This window comes from Bos taurus, chromosome 2 (genome assembly GCF_002263795.3).
Source record: "Bos taurus isolate L1 Dominette 01449 registration number 42190680 breed Hereford chromosome 2, ARS-UCD2.0, whole genome shotgun sequence".
Taxonomy (NCBI): Eukaryota; Metazoa; Chordata; class Mammalia; order Artiodactyla; family Bovidae; genus Bos; species Bos taurus.
In genome coordinates this window covers 98,625,051-98,635,962 of record NC_037329.1, presented here as the reverse complement: position 1 = coordinate 98,635,962, position 10,912 = coordinate 98,625,051, and the positions used below count along the sequence as shown (strand labels likewise).

The following is a 10,912-nucleotide window of genomic DNA, read 5'->3' as shown; positions in this document are numbered from 1 at the left end:
CATAGATAATTTTTATATTCTAGTGTTGAGTACCTTCCAGTGGGAAAAACAGAAATAAAAGTAAGCAAGTGACAGATAAGGCAGACTGGACTTAGGGCTCAGGAGGACATGACCTGGATGGCATGGCTGGAGTGGAGAAGAGCAGTGGGGACGTGGTTGACCAATTAATCTGCTCTAGGGTGATGACCGTGATGGTCAAGGGTAGACATGTCCTGGAAGAAAGCATTAGGAGTGGGATCATTTGCAGAATGAATGACTTATTCCTTTGAATATCCTACTTTAAAATATGCTTAAATGTCATATATTAAATTCACCTGTGAGTCTGGGTTTAATCAGTGCATTTCCATAGCAACTCTGTAAGAGGACTTTCAGGAAAGATCTGACAGGACAGCAGGAGCATAAAGGAGTAATTTAGGATATTTTATAGGTTTGTATACACCTCTGGGGATTTCCACAGTGGTTCAGCGGTAAAGAATCCACTTGCAATGCAGGAGGCTCAGGTTTGATCCTTGGGTTGGGAAGATTCCCTGGAGGGGGCATGGCAACCCAGTCCAGTATTCTTACCTAGAAATCCCATGGACAGAGGAACCTGGTGGGCTACAGTCCATAGGGTCACAAAGAGTCAGACACAACTGAAGCAACTGAACACACACACACACACATACACACACGTCTAACCTCACAGAAGTTCCAAAGCCAATGTAATGTGTCTTTCTTCAGTCCTCAAAAAGGAGATTGCAGAGTCAAGCGGATGTTTCCCAAATCAGGTCTGTATCATAGGGATATCCAGGTGTCCCTAGAGCAGCTTTTTGTAATGTTTGCAATAGGAATGTCCTAATATGCCCATAAAAGATTGATGTCCTGGTTCCTACTCTAACAGAAGGGAATTCTTGAGTTTCAATGTGGGGTCTTGGAAATTTCCTTGGGGAGATTCTGATGCTGATAGTCTAAGAATCATACCTTAAGAAAAACTACTCTCAACACTTCTTCTCCTCAGTAGTATGGCCTGGACTTTGCCTAAGACTTGACCTCATAAGTGATGTGCTTAGTTGCTCAGTCATGTCTGACTCTTTGCAACACCATGGACTGTAGCCTGCAAGGCTCTTTTGTCCATACAATTCTCCAGGCAAGAATACTGGAGTGGGTTACTATGCTCTCCTCCAGGGAATCTTCCCAACCAAGGATTCAAACCAAGGTGTTCTGCATTGCAGGTGGATTCTTTACCATCTGAGCCACCAGGGAAGCCCAAGAATACTGGAGTGGGTAGCCTATCCCTTCTCCATCAGAACTTCAGAACTTCTCAACTCAAGAATTGAATGAGGGTCTCCTGCATTGCAGGCAGATTCTTTACCAGCAGAGCTACCAGAGAAGCCCCGACATCATTTAAGTGGTTTAGCCTAATATTAACATTGTCTACACAGCACACTTAGTCTTGCCCTTTCCCCAAGCACTGCTAATGCACAAATACCTTTGCATGTGTTGGAAAATCTTTCTCTCATGTAGGTAGGGTCTACAGAAAGCCTCCTTTTCTCCAGCAGAGATTACTTTGAACCAGGGTCTATGGTTTGGCTAATGGAGAATAGACTGGATTTCAGCTGCACTGACCCTCTGAATTGGGTTGGACTTACTGATAGATGAGCCCAATTGCAGACTGCATTTCTACTATTATCCTGAAACACATGAATCAAAATCAAAATATGCATCAGAATCAGAAGTGTCAAGTTACTTTACAATTAAGATGGAATTAATAACTTGCAAAGATTCTTGTCTTGTCTTTCTCCCACAGGGCCCACATTTTACTGCTTTTGTGTTGTCTGATGGTGTTTCATTTGGCAGTATAATTTATAAAACAAGAGAGATGCATGTTACAGATATTCTACAGATTCTAGTGGATTTACTAACTTGAATCCAGGAAATTCTCAGCTCCGTAAGTAATTTTGTAGTTTCATACTCCACCAGTCAACTTCACATTCTTTAGGATTCTATCTAAATCCCCTTTCTCTTATCTCTACATTTTCTCCTGGATTGCCTATCCATTCCTATGACTACTTAATGATTTGTGTGTGTGTTACTCACTCAGTCGTGTCTGACTCTTTGCCACCCCATGGACTATAGCTTGCCAGGGTCCTCTGTCCATGGAATTCTCCAGGCAAGAATACTGAAGTGGGTTGCCATACCTTTCTCCAGGGGATCTTCTCAATCCAGGAATCACACCCAGGTCTCCCGCATTACAGGCAGATTCTTTACCATCTGAGCCACCAGGGAAGCCTCTCTAATGATTTAGAGATTTAAAACTCAGAATCTGGTATGAAGGATAGACCTATTAGATATTTGCATTTGAATGTATCAAAATCAGAATGTCCAAAAGTGAATTAATGAACCATCTCCTTCAAAACTGCACCTGATTCAATCTCGGTGACCAATTAGTCTAAGCTAAAATCTGGGCAACATTCTTGATTCTTTCCCTTCTCTTACTTTCTACATCCTTTCAGAAGATAAGTGTGTGCCCTTAACAGCAAAGGAAATCTGATGCAAGGACTTGGTTTCATAGATGACAGAAGAGCTGAAAAGCTAAGCAGAAGTTGGTAATGCAACACAAAGATTATCAAATGAGCCAAGGAAGGACATGGTGTTACTGGCGACTGGAGCCTATGAGCATCTAATAGAAGCTGGGACCAAAGCAAGCCAATATGGAGAGAGCTGAAGCCACGGGCAAGATGGCACACCTGCCAAAATAGTCTACCAAACTCCAACTAATGCTCTGTGTCAGTGCAAGCCACATGCAGCAGGGAAACACTCTAAAATGTATAACAGAAAAGAGAAAGGATAAATAATGGATTTGAGGGCACACCACTAATACAGATAAATACTGCTAAAATCCTGGGTCAGGAAAATCCACTGGAGAAGGGATAAGCTACCCACTCTGGTACTCTTGGACTTCCCTGGTGGCTCAACTGGTAAAGAATCTGCCTGCAATGTGGGAGACCTGGGTTTGATCCCTAGGTTGGGAAGATCCTCTGAAGAAGGGAATAACTACCCACTCCAGTATTCCAGCCTGGAGAATTCCATGGACTGTATAGTCCATGCGGTTGCACAGAGTCGGACACGACTGAGTGACTTTCACTTTCAAAATCCATTTATTGCTTTCTTCTCTGCCATCTGTATTATTCCTGCAGACTTCTAACATGCCTATCCAATTTATGCTCCATACAGGAGCCAGATTAATTCTTTCTCAAATATAAATTGTAACTATTTCAAATGTAAGTGTTCACCTTAACCCCTCCCTTGCCTGCTTAAAGCACATCAATGACTTCCTATTGCACTTTAAATTAAAAACATGTAGACAATCAAAAAATGGGCCAAATATCTAAACAGACATTTCTCCAAAGAAGACATACAGATGGCTAACAAACACATGAAAAGATGCTCAACATCACTCATTATCAGAGAAATGCAAATCAAAACCACAATGAGGTACCATTTCACGCCAGTCAGAATGGCTGCAATCCGAAAGTCTACAAGCAATAAATGCTGGAGAGGGTGTGGAGAAAAGGGAACCCTCTTACACTGTTGGTAGGAATGCAAACTAGTACAACCACTGTGGAGATTCCTTAAAACAGTGGAAATAGAACTGCCTTATGACCCAGCAATCCCACTACTGGGCATACACACTGAGGAAACCAGAATTGAAAGAGACACGTGTACCCCAATGTTCATCACAGCACTGTTTATAATAGCCAGGACATGGAAGCAACCTAGATGTCCATCAGCAGATGAATGGATAAGAAAGCTGTGGTATATATATACAATGGAGTATTACTCAGTCGTTAAAAAGAATACATTTGAATCAATTCTAATGAGGTGGATGAAACTGGAGTCTATTATACAGAGTGGAAGTAAGCCAGAAAGAAAAACACCAATATAGTATACTAACACATATATATGGAATTTAGAAAGATGGTAATGATAACCCTGTATGCGAGACAGCAAAAGAGACACTGATGTATAGAACAGTCTTTTGGACTCTGTGGGAGAGGGAGAGGGTGGGATGATTTGGGAGAATGGCACTGAAACATGTATAATATCATATATGAAACGAATTGCCAGTCCAGGTTTGATGCAGGATACAGGATGCTTGGAGCTGGTGAACTGGGATGACCCAGAGGGATGGTATGGGGAGGAGGTTGGGAGGGGGGTTCAGGATGGGGAACACATGTACACCCATGGCAGATTCATGTTGATGTATGGCAAAACCAATACAATATTGTAAAGTAATTAGTCTCCAATTAAAATAAATAAATGTATATTTTTTTAAAAAATGTAGCCATGGCTTGTAAGACTACCTATTCTGGGTCCTGCTGGTCTATCCAAACTCATTTCCAACCACATCTATCTCATTCAATTCATTTCAGAGATACTAGCCTCTTTTTAGCTTCTGGAATATACTGAGCTCTTTTCATCCTTAAAAGCTTGTAAGTCTTGCTTAGTTATTGAATGGCTGTCTCATATCTTCCAAAACAACATCACCTGCCTTAGGTAACCTTCCCAGATAACTGCACCTAGGCAACATCCGTGTCATCAACCTTGCTGTCACCTTGACAGCAACTTTCTCAGTTTATACTTTTGAGTTTTTTCATTTATTCTCATCTTCCACCATTGAGCAATAGGTACCATGAGATAAAGAAACCACACCATGTCAATTTTATTTGATTGGTAAATCATAAGTACTGTGGAAGAGAAAGATTCCTAGTCATATTGGAGAAATCCAAAAATCATATGTACTTTCAGTGGTGTAATAAGTCACTGATTTTTTTTTTTTTTTCCCAATAGGGCAGTGTTTCCTAAGATTCTGATTCAGTAAGTCTAAAGTGGATCTGAGACTCTGCATTTTTAACAAGCTTCCAGGTGAACCCCAGACACCACATTTTTTGGTAGCAGGAAAGCCATCAAGCTGATAAATTAGATTTACATGGATGTTTTCCAAGGCTTACACCTTTTAGCTTTTCTGCATTCTGAGCTGGAAAGTAGAAAGAAACTACAAAATCAATAAAATGCGATGTTCAATTAGTGGTAATCAGTCTCTTGGCTACATTTTGTTCATCTGAAATTATGTCTCAACCTCTATTTACTTTACAATAGCATTTCCTAACAGATTTTGTACTTCAAATTTTCATCACTAAAGCATGAACTAATGCATATTTGAAAACTAAAAATTAATGTACAAATCGATAATGGTAACCTTCATTTGTATAGTGCTTTCTAGCTTATACAGAAATTCTAGGCACATTATTGTGTTTAATCCTCACAGCAATTCAAAATGTAGCCAAAGCAAGAATCATTAACCTTATTCTATAGAAATCTGATGGAAATACAATAACTGTGGTAATAATTAGTAGTATCTTCATAACTTTGTTTGTGTGAGTGTGTTAAGTCGCTCAAAAATGTCTGACCCTTTGCAACCACATGGACTGTATCCCTCCAGGCTTGTCCATCCATAGGGGTTCTCCAGGCAAGAATACTGGAGAAGGTCGCTATACCCTTCTCCAGGGGATCTTCCCAAACCAGGGATCAAACACAATCTCCCATATTGCAGGTGGATTCTTTACTGTCTGAGTCACCAGAGAAGCAATATTTTCATAACTTCATTTGTAAAAGACCTTAATATAAAACATTAGCTAATTTATTTTATTTGCATAATAATCCTTAAAATCAGATAAATATCTGTTCTTGGCTATCGGTCATATGTAGTTTTCTTGTTGTTGTTCTTGTTTAGTCGCTAATGTGTCCCAAAACAATTTTTACATCAGTTGTTTATTGTATCTGTCTCCTTGGCTACTTTAAAGAATATAAACTATGTGTATCTGAAAATCTGGATTTGAGTCCTTACTCTATTAATCCCTGTGAGACCTGGTGCAAGTGACTTTATTGCTTTAAGGTCCCTGACCTTATCTGTAAACTAGAAGGAATAATAACTTCTGTTACGGGGAACCACATTCTTTTTGGGCTTCCCTGATGGCTCAGTGGTGACAAATCTGCCTGCCAGTATAGGAGATGCAGTTTCAATCCCTGGGTAGGGATGACCCCCTGGAGGAGTAAATGGCCACCAACTCCCATATTCTTTCCTGGGAAATCCCATGGTCAAAGGAGCCTAGAGGGCTAGAGTCCATGGGGTTGCAAAAGAATCTAACATGATTTAGCTACTACACAGCAACACATTCCTCTCTCCACAGGTTTCCAAAAAGGTGATATCCACTGGACATGGAATAACAGAATGGTTCCAAACAGGAAAAGGAGTACATCAAGGCTGTATATTGTCACCCTGCTTATTTAACTTATATGCAGAGTACATCATGAGAAATACTTGGCTGGATGAAGCATGAGCTGGAATCAAGATTGCTGGGAGAAATATCAATAATCTCAGATATGCAGATGACAGCACCCTTATGTTAGAAAGTGAAGAACTAAAGAGCTTCTTGATGAAAGTGAAAGAGGAGAGTGAAAAAGTTGGCTTAAAGCTCAACATTCAGAAAACGAAGATCATGGCACCTGATCCCATCACTTCATGGTAAATAGATGGGGAAACAGTGGAAACAGTGTCAGACTTTATTTTGGGGGGCTCCAAAATCACTGCAGATTGTGACTGCAGCCATGAAATTAAGATACACTTACTCCTTGGAAGAAAAGTTATGACCAACCTAGATAGCATATTGAAAAGCAGAGACATTACTTTGTCAACAAAGATCTGTTTAGTCAAGGCTATGGTTTTTCCAGTAGTCATGTATGGATGAGAGAGTTGGACTGTGAAGAAGGCTGAGCACTGAAGAACTGATGCTTTTGACCTGTGGTGTTGGAGAAGACTCTTGAGAGTCCCTTGGACTGCAAGGAGATCCAACCAGTCCATTCTGAAGGAGATTGGTCCTGGGTATTCTCTGGAAGGAATGATGCTAAAGCTGAAACTCCAGTACTTTGGCCACCTAATGTGAAGAGTTGACTCATTGGAAAAGACTCTCATGCTTGGAGGGATTGAGGGCAGGAGGAGAAGGGGACAACAGAGGATGAGATAGCTGGATGGCATCACCAACTTGATGGACTTGAGTTTGAGTGAACTCGGGGAGATGGTGATGGACAGGGAGGCCTGATGTGCTGGGATTCATAGGGTCCCAAAGAGTTGGACACAACTGAGCGACTGAACTGAACCGAACTGAGAGAGCATATTAAAAAGCAGAGATATTACTTTGTCAACAAAGGTCCATCTAGTCAAGTCTATGGTTTTTCCAGTAGTCATGTATGGATGTGAGAGTTGGACTGTAAAGAAAGCTGAGCGCCAGAGAATTGATGCTTTTGAACTGTGGTGTTGGAGAAGACTCTTGAGAGTCCCTTGGACTGCAAGGAGATCCAACCAGTCCATCCTATAGGAGATCAGTCCTGAGTGTTCATTGGAAGGACTGACGTTGAAGCTGAAACTCCAATACTTTGGCCACCTGATGCAAAGAACGGACTCATTTGAAAAGACTCTGATGCTGGTAAAGATTGAGGGCAGGAGGAGAAGGGGACGACAAAGGATGAGATGGTTGGATGGCATCACCGACTCAATGGAGATGAGTTTGAGTAAACTCCAAGAGCTGGTGATGGACAGGGAGGCCTGGCGTTCTGCAGTCCATGGGGTTGCGAAGATTTGGTCACGATGACCAACTGAACTGAACTGAACTGAACCGACATCCATTTTACTCCCTAGAAAGGAACAGTTTTGAAGAAACACCTTGGAAACATCTGTTTCTATGTCCCTTGTGTTATATACATCTCCCTGATGTAGAAATTTATTAATCTGACTGGAGAGATACAAAGAATTTGACACCATTGATCACATCCATCTACTGGGAAGTGTTAAGTTATTCAAGTGACTATTCCCGTCTGTTGTCTATTATATCTTGTTTGCATAACTAAAGCATTCTCTTCTTGTATTCATACATTAATGCTGTTAATCACCTCAGAAGATTTTCTTCTAAAAGCGAGTTTGGAAGTCCAAATCAGTCAACATTTAGAATTCAAATGTTCTCTGAGTTAAAAGTTATGGGAGATTATTTCATGGACCTGGCAAGGTATCTTTTCTGAGAATTTACTTGCATGTGGGGAATCCGGTCTAAATTCAGGGGGAAATGTATGCCTGGAGGCCAATTGCATTGTTGCATTATCCAATCCTGCATTCCAGCTGAAAGATATTTTAATCCCCCTCAGATACCTATGTCTGGGCTTCCAGGTGGCTCAGCATTAAAGAATCCACCTGTAGTGCAGGAGACATGGGTTTGATCCCTGGGTGGGGAAGATCCCCTGGAGGAGGGCATAGCAACCCACTTTAGTATTTTTGCTGGCAAAATCCCATGGACAGTGGAGCCTGGCAGGCTATGGCATTGCAGGCAGATGCTTTAACCTCTGAGGCACCAGGGAAGCTTATGGTCCAAATGGGGTTGCAAAAGATTAGACATGACTGAAGCACCTGAGCATGCATGCACATACACAGATACCTATGTTTACTCCACAATTGGTTTTGGGCTTAGAAAGGAGGTAGGGTGGGTTCTTGTACGAAGAACCTGCCAATATGGGTCACATTCACACCAAAACCAAGAAGAAGGCAGCCTGGGTCATCACTGAGAAGTACTGTACAAGCTTGGGCAATGAATTCCACACCAGTAAGTGTGTGTGTGAGGAGACTGCCATTATTCCCAGCAAGAAGCTCTGCAATAAGATCACAGGCTCTGTCAAACATCTGATGAAGTGGATTCAGAGGGACCCAGTAAGAGGTATCTCCATCAAGCTGCAGGAGGAAGAGAAAAAGAGGAGGGATAATTATGTGCCTGAGATCTCAGTCTGGATCAGGAGATCACTGAAGTATTAATAGATCCTGACACTAAGGAAACACTGAAGCTCTTGGACTTTGGCAGTCTGTCCAATCTGCAGGTCACTCAGCCTATCTTTGGGATGAATTTCAAAACACCAAGTGGAGCTGTTTGAAACGTTCTATAGTGCTGCAATATTTTCAATAAACTTTAGACAACAAAAACAACAAAAAGGAGATCTTTTTTTTTTTTTTTTTCAGAGAAAAGCCAATTACTACTTTGAAGAGCTGTTTAAAGAGCAAAATATATATTGTATTGCATTATACATAACACACAATTAATGGAGCTACTAGTGTTAATGTGTGTATGTGTTAAATGGCTTTAGTCATGTCCAGCTCTTTGCAAAGCTATGGACTGTCACCCACCAGGCTCCTGTGTCTATGAGATTCTCCAGGCAAGATTACTGGAGTGGAATGCCATGTCCTCCTTCATGAGATCTTCCCAATTCAGGGATTAAACTCTTGTCTCTTATGTCTCCTGCATTGGCTGACTGGTTCTTGCCACTAGCACCGCCTGGGAATTACTACTGTTAACATTTCCATCTTAATTGGTTCATGTTAATGGGAATGATAAATTTGCAGGCCAATACACACAAATGAGAAGGGACAAAATAAAGGGAAGTGGACAATATCAAAGGTGTCAAACATTTATGAAGATGAGAGTACTGATCCAAATTTAATGAATCAACAGAACAAATTCTTGACGATTATCTTTAACTCTGTTGAAAAATTTAGTACTGAGAAGCTCAACAGGTGATTTTCCCAAGGCCATATACTTGATAAGCATCAGTTCAGTTACTCAGTCGTGTCCAACTCTTTGTGACCCCATGAACTGCAGCACGCCAGGCCTCCCTGCCCATCACCCACACCTAGAGTTTACTCAAACTCATGTCGCTGTCTCTCCTTGCTCTTCTTTGGAACTCTGCATTCAAATGGGTACATCTTTCCTTTTCTCATTCGCTTTTCACTTCTCTTCTTTTCACAGCTATTTGTAAGGTCTCCTCAGACAGCCATTTTGCTTTTTTTGCATTTCTTTTTCTTGGCAATGGTCTTGATCCCTGTCTCCTGTACAAAGTCACAAACCTCCCCCATAGATGATAAGGCACTCTGTCTTTCAGATCTAGTCCCTTAAATCTATTTCTCATTTCCACTGTATAATCATAAGGGATTTGATTTAGGTCATACCTCAATGGTCTAGTGGTTTCCCCACTTTCTTCAGTTTAAGTCTGGATTTGGCACTAAGGAGTTCATGATCTGAGCCACTGTCAGCTCCCAGTCTTGTTTTTGCTGACTGTCTAGAACTTCTCCATCTTTGGCTGCAAAGAATATAATCAGTCTGATTTCGGTGTTGATCATCTGGTGATGTCCATATGTAGAGTCTTCTCTTGTGTTGTTGGAAGAGGGTGTTTGCTATGACCAGTGTGTTCTCTTGCAGAACTCTATTAGCCTTTGCCCCACTTCATGCTATACTCCAAGGCCAAATTTGCCTATTACTCCAGGTGTTTCTTGACTTCCTACTTTTGCATTCCAGTCGCCTATAATGAAAAGGACATCTTTTTGGGGGTGTTAGTTCTGGAAGATCTTGTAGGTCTTCAACTTCAGCTTCTTCAGCATTACAAGTTGGGGCATAGACTTGGATTACCATGATATTGAATGGTTTGCTTTGGAAATGAACAGAGATCATTCTGTTGTTTTTGAGATTGCATCCAAGTACTGCATTTCGGATTCTTTTGTTGACTATGATGGCTATTCCATTTCTTCTAAGGGATTCCTGTCCACAGTGTAGATATAATGGTCATCTGAATGACCATTATAGCAAGGAGACATAAGAAATAGCAAGGACAGATAAGCAAGGATAATAAGATAATAGCAAAGAATAGCAAGGAGAGATAAGAAAGTCTTCCTCAGGAATCAATGCAAAGAAATAGAGGAAAACAATAGAATGGGAAAGACTAGAGATCTCTTCAAGAAAATTAGAGGAAAAAAGGGAACATTTGATGCAAAGATGGGCTCAATAAA

The 10,912-nt window shown here is 41.0% G+C and overlaps 1 pseudogene; it reads left to right on the top strand.

Moving 5' to 3' along the window:
- Positions 1-8,596: 8,596 nt before the first annotated feature.
- On the top strand, positions 8,597-9,009 carry LOC783384 (small ribosomal subunit protein eS17-like; annotated as a pseudogene).
- The last annotated feature ends 1,903 nt before the right edge of the window (positions 9,010-10,912 follow it).